General features: G+C 55.4%; 1 long non-coding RNA gene across 1 annotated transcript; it reads left to right on the forward strand.

The window, feature by feature from the left end:
- LOC110260609 lies at positions 4,910 to 9,129 on the forward strand. Its single transcript, XR_002343843.1, has 3 exons — positions 4,910 to 5,609; positions 6,707 to 6,816; positions 7,315 to 9,129. It is a non-coding gene; the product is annotated as an uncharacterized LOC110260609 (long non-coding RNA).

Here is a 13,312-nt window from a genome sequence, read left to right on the forward strand (position 1 = left end):
CGCTGCGTTAGAGCAATGACCAGTTTACAGCAAATGGGGAGAGAGGGACGCACCTGTTACCGGCGCGGGCCTGCAGTTCTAGCAAAAGCCGATTGCAGAAACAGTCCAGGACGTGCAGCCTAATTTCTTTAAAACAAACCAAGGCTGGACCATCAAGGAAATGGGAAGCAAATGCTCGGGTGAAAAAAGACAGGAGGGAATTGGGGAGGGACCACGTGTGATTGATGTTCAGTGGTTACGTCGAATTTGGGGGTAGAAATATCACATTGTGGTTGCATTTTGGGTTTTTTTGTTTGTTTGTTTGTTTGTTTTTGCTTCTTAGGTCTGCACCCATGGCATCTGGATGTTCCTAGGCTGGGGGTCGAATTGGAGCTGCAGCCGCTGGTCAACACCACAGCCACAGCACCACAGCTTCCAAACCGTGTCTGCAACCTACACCACAGCTGAGGAGTAGCGAGGCCAGGGATCGAACCCACGTCCTCGTGATTCCTAGTCGTGTTTGTTAACCGCTGAGCCGCGCCGGGAACGCCCACGGCTGCGTTTTTAAGAGGAGCCCTCGTTGTTTAGCTCCATACACTCAGCTACCTACAGATTGTCCATGAAAAAAGTGCATCAATAGTTGATCTAAGAAAGACATGGAAAATTTTATTTGAAGCACCCCGAGGATTGTAACCTGAGGGACGGTCTCCAGAAAGTTCTGCCTGTTCGATGTGCAGGCACAGTTCTCTAAGTTTTTGAGGCAAAGGGCTGTGTGTCAGCGCTCGTCACCGTTTGCACAATCCCGGTCCACACCCACAAAGTGAGTGGTGGGTCACGGGTCATCGGCGGCCCCTCCTAAGGTTAAGAAGGAGGGTTATCGCCTGAAGTGCAGTGAGCCTTGCTGAGATTAAAGGAATGGTATATGGCCTGAGAAGGTCTGGTTACAGGTGCACAAAACACACTCAAGAGGAGGAAGCCCAGGCAGCAAAGAAAAATTTTGTTCAGGAGTTCCCGTCGTGGTGCAGTGGTTAACCATGAGGTTGCTGGTTCGATCCCTGGCCTTGCTCAGTGGGTTGGGGATCTGGCATTGCCGTGAGCTGTGGTGTAGATTGCAGATGCGGCTCGAATCCTGTGTTGCTGTGGCTCTAGCTCTGGCATAGGCTGGCGGCTACAGCTCTGATTCGACCCCTAGCCTGGGAACCTCCATACGCCATGGGTGTGGCCCTAGAAAAGGCAAAAAGACAAAAAAAAAAAAGCTTGTTCAAATGTTTTCTCCTCTTGCCATAAAATCTGAATTTCATCGAGATGGAATGCTATGGTGTCTGGGAGTTGCTCCATAAAATCCAGAAATCAGGAGTTCCCATCACGGTGTAATGGGTTAAGAATCTGACTCCTGTGGCTGGATGCATGCAGAGGTGCATGTTGGATCCGCAACCAGTGCAGCAAATTAAAGGATCCAGCCTTGCCACAGATGTGGTGTGGGTCACCACCAGGGCTCCAATTCAATCCCTGGCTGGGGAACTTCCATATGGCAGAGAGCGGCCTTAAAAAAAAAATTCCGAAAATCAGGGTGTTCCCTGGTGGCCTGATGGTTAAGGATCCAGCATTGTCACTGCTGTGGCTTGGGTTCGATCCTTGGCCTGGGAACTTCCGCATGCCTGGTGCAGCCAAAAAAAAAAAAAAAAAAAAAAATACACGAATCAGTGGTGGTTGTGGTTCTTAAGAGAACGAGACTGGACATTGTTAAGTGGGGTGTGTGTGGTTGGGGTGGGCTACACTTCTCCCTACTCGTGTGGGGGGGTGGGGGGTACATTTGTCATTTTCCCTATTAAAAGATTAGTTAAGGAGTTCCCAATGTGGCTCAGCAGGTTATGAACCCAACTAGTATCCATGAAGATGCAGGTTCGATCCCTGGCCTCGCTCAGTGGGTTAGGGATCCCACGTTGGTGTGGCTGTGGTGTAGGCTGGCAGCTGCAGCTCTGATTCAACCCCTAGCCTAGGAACTTCCATCTGCACAGGTGTGGCCCTAAAAAAAAAAAAAAAGAAAAAAAAAAAAGAAAAAAATAAAGAAAGAAAAGAAAAAGAAAAAAAAAAAACAAGTAATTTTTTTTTTTAAGTTAAAAGGACACGGGGGTCACAGGTGAAAGTTAGCAAGGGCAGCAGCCTCTCTCTTTGGCCCTGTCTGGCTGCCCCCACCCCACCCCCATCATGCCCTCCAGGGGCATATGTCAGAATGTCCTTCCTTTTTAAGGCTGAAGGACATTCCTCTGCACGTAGAGCCCACATGTTGCTCGCTGAGCCATCCAGCAACGGAACGTGGGGTGTCTCCACCTTTTGGCAGTCGTGACTGCTGCTCTGAACATGGGCAGCAAGCATCTGAGTCCCTGTTTTGATTCTTGACGGTCCATGTACACCTAGGAATGGAATTGCTGGGTACATGGTCGTTTGGTTTATTTTTAAAATTTTTATTAGAGTATAGTTGATTTACAATGTTGTGCCAATTTCTGCTGAGTAGCAGAGTGACCCAATCATATATACACATGCACACATATATAAATGCACATATATGTACACACACACGTACACACATATATATATTCATTTTCTTATGTTATCTTCCACCATGGTATCCCAAGGGACTGGATTCAGTTCCTTGTGCTATACAGTAGGTCCCCATTGCTTATTGATTCTTTTTTTTTTTTTTGTCTTTTTGCCTTTTTTCTAGGGCCGCTCCCGCGGCATATGGAGGTTCCCAGGTGAGGGGTCTGATCGGAGCTGTAGCTGCCAGCCTACACCACAGCCACAGCAATGCCAGATCTGAGCGGCATCTACGACCTACACCACAGCTCACGGCAACGCCGGATCCTTAGCCCACTGAGCGAGGCCAGGATCAAACCCGCAACCTCATGATTCCTAGACGGATTCGTTTCCACTGAGCCGCAATGGGAACTCCATCTATCCTAAATGGAGTAGTTTGCATCCGCTAACCCAGTTATGAACCCAACTAGTATCCATGAGGATGCAGGTTCGATCCCTGGCCTCGCTCAGTGGGTTAGGGATCCCGCGTTGGTGTGGCTGTGGTGTAGGCTGGCAGCTGCAGCTCTGATTCAACCGTCCACACCTCTCCTCCCCTCATGCGTGATTTTACATTTCACCTTTTAAGGAACTGCCACTCTGCCTTTCACAGAAGCGGCAGCATTTTGCACGCCCACCAGCGCATCTCAGGGCTTCCGATTTCTTCACATCCTCGCCAATGGAGTGTTATTTCCCCCTTTTTTCCCCCTTTGGTTTGTTTTCTTTAACGATGACAGTAATCCTTGTGGGTGTAAAGTGGCTTGTCTTTTTAAATTTAAACCTTGTTATTTTTTGAGTAGGTGTCGTGGACGGAATTCTGCACCTCCCTCCCCAATTCACGTGCGGCAGCCGTCCTCCCCAGGGCGGTGGTGTCAGGAGGCGGGGCTTTGAGGATGGTTAGGGTTAGGAGAGGTCACTAGGGTGGGGTCCTCGGAGGGGGATTAGCGTCCTTACAAGAAGAGACGGTGAGGGCACAGGGAGGGCAGCTGTCTCCTCAGCAGGGACCGTATCAGCACCTTGACCCTGCACTTCCAGCCTCCAGAACTTGCTTGGAGGAACCACTGTCTGTGGTCCAAGCCGCCCAGCGAACGGCCCGTTGTTAAGGAGCCGGTAGTGTATCCACGTGCTTCCGTGAAAAGGCACAAAGGCGTCCGGTGAAGCCGCCCACACCGCCGGCCCAGCCAACCATGTCCCTGGGCAGAGGGAACCTTTGAACAAGACCCGCAACGAGACAGCTGGTGAGAAGAGGGCTCTGGGCAAAAGGACGAGCCTGTGCAAAGGCCCTGGGAGGGAAAGAGGCTCAAGGGGAGGCGGAGCGGCTGGACGGGGACAGAGCCCCACGGGGGCTTTAGAGGCAGACTGGGGTCCGACGCCAGCTCCATCAGCCACTGGGGCAGAAGACCCCTCCCCCCCGCTTCCCCCCCTTCTCTCCCCCCCTCCCCCGCGCCTCCGTGTCCGCATCTGTAAAGCAAGGGCAGTAATTGCACCTGCCTCTGGGGTGGTAAGTGTGTTGGCCTCTGTAAAGCCTCTGGGACAGTGCCTGGCACGGCCAGCCTCCCGCTCCAGGCCCCCCCGCCCCCACAGGTCAACCCCAGCAGGTGCGGGGACAGGGCTGCTGTCACCGACGGAAGGGACCGGTCTGGGAAGAGGAGAGCCCCAGCGGACTCTTCCATTGGCCACAGCTGGGCCACACCCACCCCCAGGACCAACCACAGGCCAGGGGGCGTGTGAGGTAGACACGCCCTTGGGCCCCAGGACGGTGACGCTAGACCGAACAGCTCCGCCGGAGGCAGAGCGCCCAGCCCCACGCCCAGCTCCGGTGACATTCTCGCCGCAGACTTTAAATGGAGGGAGCGAGTGGATTGACCATATTTTGGCACAAGCTCCTTAATTTACTGCAGCCCTGAGGAGGCTGGACACCTCCCCCCAACACACACACACAGAACGGAGCTGCCGCCAGGAAGGAGGAGTGGGGGGTGGTTGTGAGGGGGCCGTGGGCGCAGCTAGACACGACTATAGATGCCACAGGGCTGGAGGCAGGTTGGGGAGGGCAGGGTCGCTTTTGGTAAAAATTGGTGTATTGTCGATTTACAATGCTGTTAGTTTCAGGTGTACAGCAGAGTGACTCCGTTGTAAGAATACAGAGCTATTCTTCTTCCTCGTCTTCTTTTTTTTTTTTTTTTTTGTCTTTTTAGGGTCGCATTCGCAGCATATGGAAGTTCCTGGGCCAGGGGTCAAATGGGAGCTGCAGCTGCTGGCCTGCACCACAGCCAAGGCAATGCCAGATCCGAGCCACATCCTTGACCTCCTCCGCAGCTCACGGCACCTCACCCACTAAGCGAGGCCGGGGATCCAACTGCCTTCTCAGGGATACCACAACGGGAACTTAGAGCTGTTATTTCCAGGGTCTTTCCCCTTATAAGTTATTACAAAATATTGAGTGTATCTCCCAAGTGGCATTTAAAGATCACTCCGGCAGCTGGTGAAGACTGGATGAAGGGGCCATGAGTGGGGCAAGAGGCCTGCTGGAAACCCCTGCCTTGTCTCGGGGAGAACATGCTGGCCTGGACCAAGGTGTTAAGGCAGGGGTGGAGACCACTGGACAGACCCACCATGCGGGCCTGGAGGTGGGGCCCATGGGCTGGCCCCTGGATGCGGGGGGCAGGTGATGGTACTGCCCTGGGGACCAGGAAGGGGGCCTGGCCCTGAGGCCTTTCAGGCGGGTCCATGGAGCCTGGACTACCTGCTCAGCTCCTTCTGCCCTGCTCCATCCAGCTGTCACCAAGACCCTGACCAGGCCACCTCCCCCTCCCCCAGCAGGCAGCCTCACGCTGCTGATGGGCCAGGCCCATCCTGGTCACCTTGCTTCCCAGCCAGAAAGCCTCCACAGCCTGGGCGAGGGAGTCCAAGCTAATTCAGGGCCTCTCCCACCTCTCCTGGTTGTCAGTGTGAGGGGAACTTTGGGGACAAGGGGACGCTCCCTGCAATGGACTGTGTGACAGGAGTTGGGGCCCTGCCTCCCCGCCAGCGCTTCCAGACAATCCACACGACTGGAGGTGAGTTTGTGTGGGGGCAGCACAGGTCTGGCCTCTCAGGGCCCAGGGGTCAGAGCTGAGGCGAGGGCACCAAATGGAGCAGGTGTGTCCCCTGGGTCGCTTTGCCCTCACAAAACTCCAAGAACAGCCGGGGCCCCCAGCTGCAGGGACGGGTCACAGGGGGGCTGTTCCACTCTTTCGAGAGCTTTGAGGTCCCTTAAAACCCCCCAACACCCCCTAAGGTCCCAAAGATTTCCTAAATTTGCCCAAGACCCACCAGGCCCCCCAAGATTCCTCAAGATCCTCAAGACATCAGAAGCCCCCCAAAGTTCCTCTAGTCTCCTTAGGGCCCCACAAGGCCCCAAAGATTCCCCCAAGATTCCTCAAGGTCCCCCATGACCACCCACATCTTCTAACCACCCCCAGGGTCCCCGAGGTCTACCAGCTCCCCCAGGCCCCCTGAAGACTCTTAGTCCCTCCCAGGTCCCCAAGACTCCAGGCCCCAGGGCCTCTCTGCATCCTCTACCCTGCAGGAGCCCCCTCCCCACCCACTCTTTGCCTGCGATGCCCAGTGGGCAAGGGGGTGAAGCCAATTGGTCTGCTCCATGCTTCCTGCTGTCAGCTGTTGGTCCCTGGCCAGCCTATGGAGTGCCACCTCTGGGTCACATGACTGCCCAGGCAGTATCACATGGTATCAGACATGGCAGCCCACAGCTTTGCCATCAGCAAGCATGGTGGTCAGGGAGTTGCCCGCTACCCTGGGCACCTTGGGCACTGCCCCTGCTCAGGAGGAAAACCAGCTGGTGCAGCGCAGAGCCCTGAGCAGGACTCCAGGCCCTCCTGGAGCTGCACCCTTCAGCCCACCCTACCCATCGTGGGGGGGTGGGGATCCAGCAGCCCCACGCCACAGCCCCTCCTTGGAGTCGGAGGTCTTGCTTAGCTCCACCAGTGCCAGGACACAGCCCGAGCCCGCTCCACCCCCTCCCTGGTCTGGTGGCGCAGGACCACACCCAACCGGCCTCTATCCAGCACTTTCCCTGCACACAAAGGCTGAACCATCAACCCACACGCCCTGAACACACCCACAAACCACAAACTCACCTCCCCTTTGCCCACAGGATGTCCACAGGCAAAATTGTCGCCAAGAGAAGGAAGGAAGAGCCCCGACCGGCTCTGCCTCTGTGGGGAAAGAGCCTGTTTGCAGCCTCCAAGGAAGCCTGCTGAATAGGTGAGCAACCCTTGAGTCCCAAGCCCCTGGGGCTCCCGTTTTAAGGAAGGAAAAGCCAGACCAGGAGACAGGAGGGTTGTTTGGCCACTGGCTGTGAGGCCTCCATCTAGGCCCTTTGCCTCTCTGCCCCTCAGTGACCTCACTGCACACCTGGAGCAATGACCTGTGGCGGTCCTGGGGCTAAGAGCACAGACTCTGGAGAGGGACTGCCTGGGTTTGAGTCCTGGCTCTGCTCCCTACAGGCTGTGTGACTCTGGACAAGCTTCTGAGCTTCTCTGTGCCTGAGTTTTCAAACCTTAACGGGGGTGGGGGGGGATCAAACAGAAGATACCACCAAGGGTCATTGGGAGGAGTCGGTGAGTGAGCATTTATTTCTTTTTTCTGTTTTTGTATAAAGTGTTTAAAACAGTGTCTGGCACACAGTAAGTGCAGTGTAACGGGGTGCTCAAAATTTCACCCGAGTGTTCATTATTCATTTAGCAAACATCTGCCCATCAGCTGTACTTATCAGGTCCTGGCTGAGCCTTGAGTTGGCAGAGGTGAACCGAAGGAAACTACAACAGACATACAAGTCACCGCCTCCCACGACAGTCTGGGACTGCCATTCTGTAAGGGCTCCGGGGTTCAAAGAGACCTGAGAGGCCGGATGGAGCCCTTCTGCTGGGGTTGCTCAGGGGAGGCTTCTCGGAGGAGAGAGCATTTAAGCTGGGCGCGGAGGCCTGGGCTGGCAGTGGCAGGGCTCAGCCCACTGATTGGCTGATGGATCTGCAAAAGTTGGAACATCCATGGGTGCTAAGTCTGCTGGGACCAAGGATCTGAAATGACTTCATTGCCGAGCTGAGCGTGGACCCTGAAACCTACTTGGTTTGGTAACCTGCACGTTGTACCCAGCTGACATTGCCCCCACCGGATATCCATGGAACTGGCCAAGCTGGACACTGGGGAGGGACAGGTGTGGGCCGATGGCCTCTGGACACTGCTTCTCCCACACTTGGGCTGAGTCCTATGCTGTGAACCCAGACACCAAGATGACAAGACCAACAGGGCAAGACCTCCGGGGGCCTGGCCTGGCCCCCCTCATGCAGTGCCTCTAACATGTTATCCTCTCTTCAGGCCTCCAGCCCTCGCCAAGGCCCAAGGCTGTGCTAAGGCTCTGTTGAGAGCCAACCTGGGGGCCCAGGGCCTGCCTGGGCAGAGATTGCGCCCAGGAGGCGGTGAGCTGTGCTGACTCCCAGGAAGACAGCCAACACCTGCACCAGCCTGCCCAGGCACACCCCTCTGCCCCAGCCAACTATGACACAGCTGTCAAGGCCTAGCCCAGCTGTCATTTCCTCTGGGCTGGGGCCAGGGTTATCAGTAGGGTCTCCAGCCTTGGTGCTTCTGTGACATGGATGGGGTGAGGAATTAAACACACAGGAAAACCAATTCAGACAATCAAGGAGAAAAAGAAATGTAGTATTCCATGTAACTGCCAAGTCCAGGGTATCCTTCAGGCATGGCTGGATCCAGGGCTCAAAGGCTCTGCCTCTTTTTGTGTTGTCTCCATCTCATGGGGGTCCCAGGCCAACATTTTCCCTCTCAGCTATCCTGGCAGAATCAGAGATTTTCCTTGCCCGTTGTTCTAACAAAGGTTTCAAAACTGGGCCTCTCTGGCTGGGATCATACGTCCACCCTGGAAGCATGAAGGACTGAAGTTAACTCTGCCTGGACAATGTGGCCTGAGGGTGGCAGAGGAGAAGGGGTGTACTTAGCCGTTGAAGGGGAGATGGAGCGGGTCAGGCAGCAGCACAGCTGTCTCCCTCATTTGCAGCTGGCTCCCCACCAGATGGGCAATGCTCGGGCAGGGATAGTGTCCGAGGCATGTATGCCCCGGCTTGGCCATTTACAAGGCCAGCAACAGAGCAAGGGCTATAGCATACTGTCTTTGGGTGAGTTCCTCAGGACATTGGCATGTGCTGTTCCCTCTGCCTGGAACAGCCGAGCACCTCCCTCCTCCTCCAATTAGGTATCTCCTCATCCTGCAGGTCTGGAATTCTAAATAGATGCACATTCATCCTCTCACTCTATCCTCATGGCCTTTTTTAACCTCTGCTTCATATTTTCTGTCTTCTTATTTCTTATGCTGCATCCTGGGAAATTTCCTCAGACCTATGCTCCAATTCACTGATTCTCTCTTCAGCTGTTTAACGTTTCAATTCTTATATTTTCATTGGTAAAAATGATATTTGGTTGTTTTTCAAATCTGTCCTATCTTTAAAAAATAGACTCTCATTCTTTTATTTTACGTTATTTTTTGCTTTTTAGGGCTGCATCTGAGGCATATGGAAGTTCCCAGGCTAGGGGTCAAATCAGAGCTATAGCTGCCAGCCTACGCCACAACCACAGCTGTGTGGGATCTGAGCTGCATCTGCAGCCTACACCACAGCTCGTGGCAACACTGGATCCTTAACTCACTGAGTGAGGCCAGGGGTGGAACCTCACTAGTCAGCTTTGTTACTGCTGAGCCATAATGGGAACTCCCATTTTTAATCTTATTCCATCTTTTATTGCTTCCTCTATCTCAAACATGCAAACTTCTGAAGTTTGGGGGGAGGGTATCTAAATCTTTGTTATTTCCTTTGACTCACACCTCATGTTTCTTTGCATTTCATCATTTTATTATTATTATTATTTTTTTTTTATTGTGAGCTCATATTTGATTGAGCTTCAGGAATCCCGAAGACCTACACTGGGAAGCTTTTCCCCAGAAACGGTTCGTGTTTGCTTCTGCCGGTCGTAGTGGGGTATTCCCTACCTGGGACTGTTTTAATTTAATTTCTTACTTGGGATTTCTCTGTCTGTGAGGACAGCATAAATGTAAACTCCAGCGCTGCATGAGAGCAGGCCTACAGTTGCAAACTCTCAAGGGAAATTATTGTTGCTATTAAATACTTGCTACCTGGAGTCCTGAAGCAGACAGCCCGTTTCCCAAGAGGTTCCCTTGGCCGGTGGGGAGACTTAGTTGGGACCACCCTGTCCTGTGTGGATCTCAGCCTGGGGTAGAAGGCTGAGGGTCCTGCCCCTCGCCACCCACCTCGCTGCAGGGCCTCAGTCCGTATCTGTCACAAGCAGCAGGGGAAGCCCTTGTTATCAGCTACCTGCTTCCATTTCTTTCTTTCCCTTCCTTCATTTCTCCCTTCCTTCCTTCTTTCTTTCCCTCTCTTTTTTCTTTTTTGCTTTTTTAGGGCCACACCTGCGGCATATGGAAGTTCCCAGGCTAGGGGTCAAATCGGAGCTACAACCGCCAGCCTACAGCACAGCCGCAGCAACGCGGGATCCAAGCCGCATCTGCGACCTACACCACAGCTCACGGCAATGCCAGATCCTTAACCCACTGAGTGAGGCGAGGGATCAAACCTGCATCCTCATGGATGCTAGTTGGGTTTGTAAACTGCTGAGCCACGATGGGAACTCCTCCCGCTCTTCCTTCCTCCTTTTCCTTTCTTTTCTTTTCCTTTCCTTTCTTTTCTTTTCTTTTCTTTTCTTTTCTTTTCTTTTCTTTTCTTTTCTTTTCTCTTCATCCTTTCCTTTCCATCTCTTACCGCAGCTTGCAGCAGCTTGACGTGGGCTCTCAGTTCCCAGACCAGGGATGGGCCACAGCAGGGAAAGCACCAAGTCCTAACGACTTGACCACCAGGGAACTCCCTGTTTCTTTCCTTTTGGAATCGGGAGGACTTTCTTACGAGCTCAGCCATGAACATAGTCACGTGTCTAGATGCTCACCCAGAATCTGATGGCAGCACAGCGTGTAGGGGACCTGGTCACCATGCTACCAGAAGTCACCTCGGCACCTTGTTCTGGGTATCATATCCTCGGCCACTGGTGTGGCTGTCACCTTGCTTCTGAGGGAGTCTTTGGGGAGAACGGGGTGCCCTCCTCTGCTCCCGCGCTGAGGAATGACTCCTTCCGGGACTCGGAGTCACAGCAGGACCGCGTTCCTCAGGGGACGGCCAGCAGGGACGCACAGGGAAGAGGGCGGGTGTGCCGGTGTGCACATGGGGGGTGGTCCCCCGGGGAGGGGCTCTAAGCATGGTCAGACTTCCCGGGCGGCAGCAGGTGTCCAGGAACACAAGGGCCAGAGCTGCCACGGCTCCTGAGGCTCAGGTCTGGCACTGACCCAGCGTCCTTTCCCGTGCAATCTGTGTCCAGAGCCAGTGCAGATTCACCATGACTAGCGGTACCGGACTAGGGTGGGAGCACTAGGAGGTGTGGCAGGCTGGGCGCCGTCTTTGGAGACTGACTCTCAGGGGTGGACCCTGCCACCAAGCTCAGGTCTGTGCCCTGACACCCAAGCCATGCCGGAGCCACTGTGACCCTTCTCCTCTGGCGGAGCCATGGCCACATTTGGGGTCTCGACTGGAGACACAGGGAGGCCCCGATTCTCTGGGAACTGCTCCTCCCGTCCTGTGTCTGCTATGTGACACTCAGATGGTGCCAGATGTGACCGTCCGTGTGGCCCCTGTATCGGTTATCTATCGCTGTGTAACAAAACTCTCCCAAGGACCACTTCTTTTTCTTTTTGTTTCTTTTAGGGCCACACCTGGGGCAATTAGAAATTCTCAGGCTGGGAGTCGAATTGGCCTCCACCACAGCCAGAGCCACAGCAATGCCAAATCTGTGACCTATGCCTCTTCTTGCGGCAATGCCAGATCCTTAACCCACTGAGCAAGGCCAGGGATCAAACTCGCTTTCTCATGGACACTATATTGGGTTATTAACCCGCTGAGCCACGGTGGGAACTTACTTCTCATGAACCTATGGGCTGGCTAGACAGTTCTGCTGGCCTGGGCTCGCATGTCTGTGGTCACCGGGTGACTGGGGGCTGGTGCCAGTGGCAGTTGGAGGGCTCGAGCCGGGGAGAATGGAAGTCACGTGGGAGAAGAATGAGGGTCCGAAATTCTGGGGCAAACTGAGGCCAGGCTGCATTGACAGGAAACCCGATGCCAGTGGGAGTCAGGACAGCCAGGGTCCTCCAGGGCCCATTGGACCAGAGGGCAGCCAAAGGGGTCACACAGCCTCCCCACCCCCCAACACCTGCAAACCAAGGGGAGAGGCAGGGCAGGGGAGGACCCTGACCGCCTGAGCTGCCCCTGTCCCGTGCCCGCTCTGTCCTGGGGAGGGGCTGCTGGGAATGCCCGGAGGGGTGTGGGCACAGCCCAGATGCTGCACGTCTTCAGTGCCACGAGATTCAGACAGAGGGAGATTTTTGGACCCCAAAGTGGGGTCCAGTCCCCTCTTATTTCCTAGAAAAGCCCCAATTGGTTGCCATGTCCACCCTTCATGCAAAAATAGCAGGGTGACCCGGGTTCAGAGAAGCCAAAGCTTTGTCCACCTGGGCATGACGGGCGCTGCTCAGAGCCTGATGCTCCCCGCCCAGCATCAGGGATGCACCCCGTTCTCCCCACAGCCCCCTCCTCACCCTGGGACACCGGCTGCTCTCTGGGGAGACCCCATCCCCTGCAGTCCACTTCCCATCCCAACATTATGGAGGCAGAACCTTCTGGAATGCCCTCCCTCCTGCCCTGGGCCCCCTTCAAGCCTCAGCTCCCTCTTCTTCTCCAAGATGTCATCCTTGCCTCCAGGTTCTGGTCCAGACAGACCCAGAGAGAACAGCTGCCTGGGCTCGGGGCCATACCCGCCACCGAGCCTGGCACCCAGCAGGCACACGGAAATCATTCCGAGAACAGACATCACCCTGAGACCCAGATAACTCGGCAGATGTCCCCCAGGGGCAGCCTGGCAGAGACCCTCTGATGAGGGGCTGCTCAGCCTGTCTGGACCCTGGCGGGCTTGAGGGAGTCGCACCCCAGCCCTGCTCTGGGGCTCAGTCTGGGACACTCACAGTGCTCCACAACCTGGGGAGCTGTGCTGGGGACCCCCGGGAGTCTCCCCTCTGCCCCGGGATCCTTTCACCCCTTCCTCAAGGGACACGTCAAGTCAAGTGGGGGTGTAGCCCCGTTGCTGCAGCCTCTGAGAGCTCCCCAAGCCCCACTGGGCTGAAGGTGGGTATAAGACCTCCAGCGCCTGGTGGGGGGCTCCGTGGGTGGCAGGGCCTGCGCTCCTGGGTGGGTGGGGCTCTCCCAGGAACACCCCGCTTCTTCCCACAACAGGCCTGTCAGGCTCAGAGAAGCTGCATCCTCGCGAGCCTCTGAGTTCCAGGCGGACATTCGGCCCCTTGCAGCTGGTTTGTGCTCAGCTTCTTCCCTCGGCTTTCCGGCCCAGCCGCCTCCCCCAGGACACCTTCCCTGACTGCCCGCCTGGCCCCGGGCTCAGGGCCGTGACTCATGGTCCCCGAGGCTCCCTTCCTCCCGGCACAGAGGGTGCAGAGACCCCCCAAGATCTCCAGAGGGGCCAGGGTGCCCCCACATCACATCCCTGCCCCGAGCCCTGCCCACACCGAAGCCTGGCTTGGCGTCAGGTGCGCCGTCCCCGCCTCCCCCTCCCCGCCCCCACACCT

This window comes from Sus scrofa, chromosome 5, assembly GCF_000003025.6.
Source record: "Sus scrofa isolate TJ Tabasco breed Duroc chromosome 5, Sscrofa11.1, whole genome shotgun sequence".
Taxonomy (NCBI): domain Eukaryota; kingdom Metazoa; phylum Chordata; class Mammalia; order Artiodactyla; family Suidae; genus Sus; species Sus scrofa.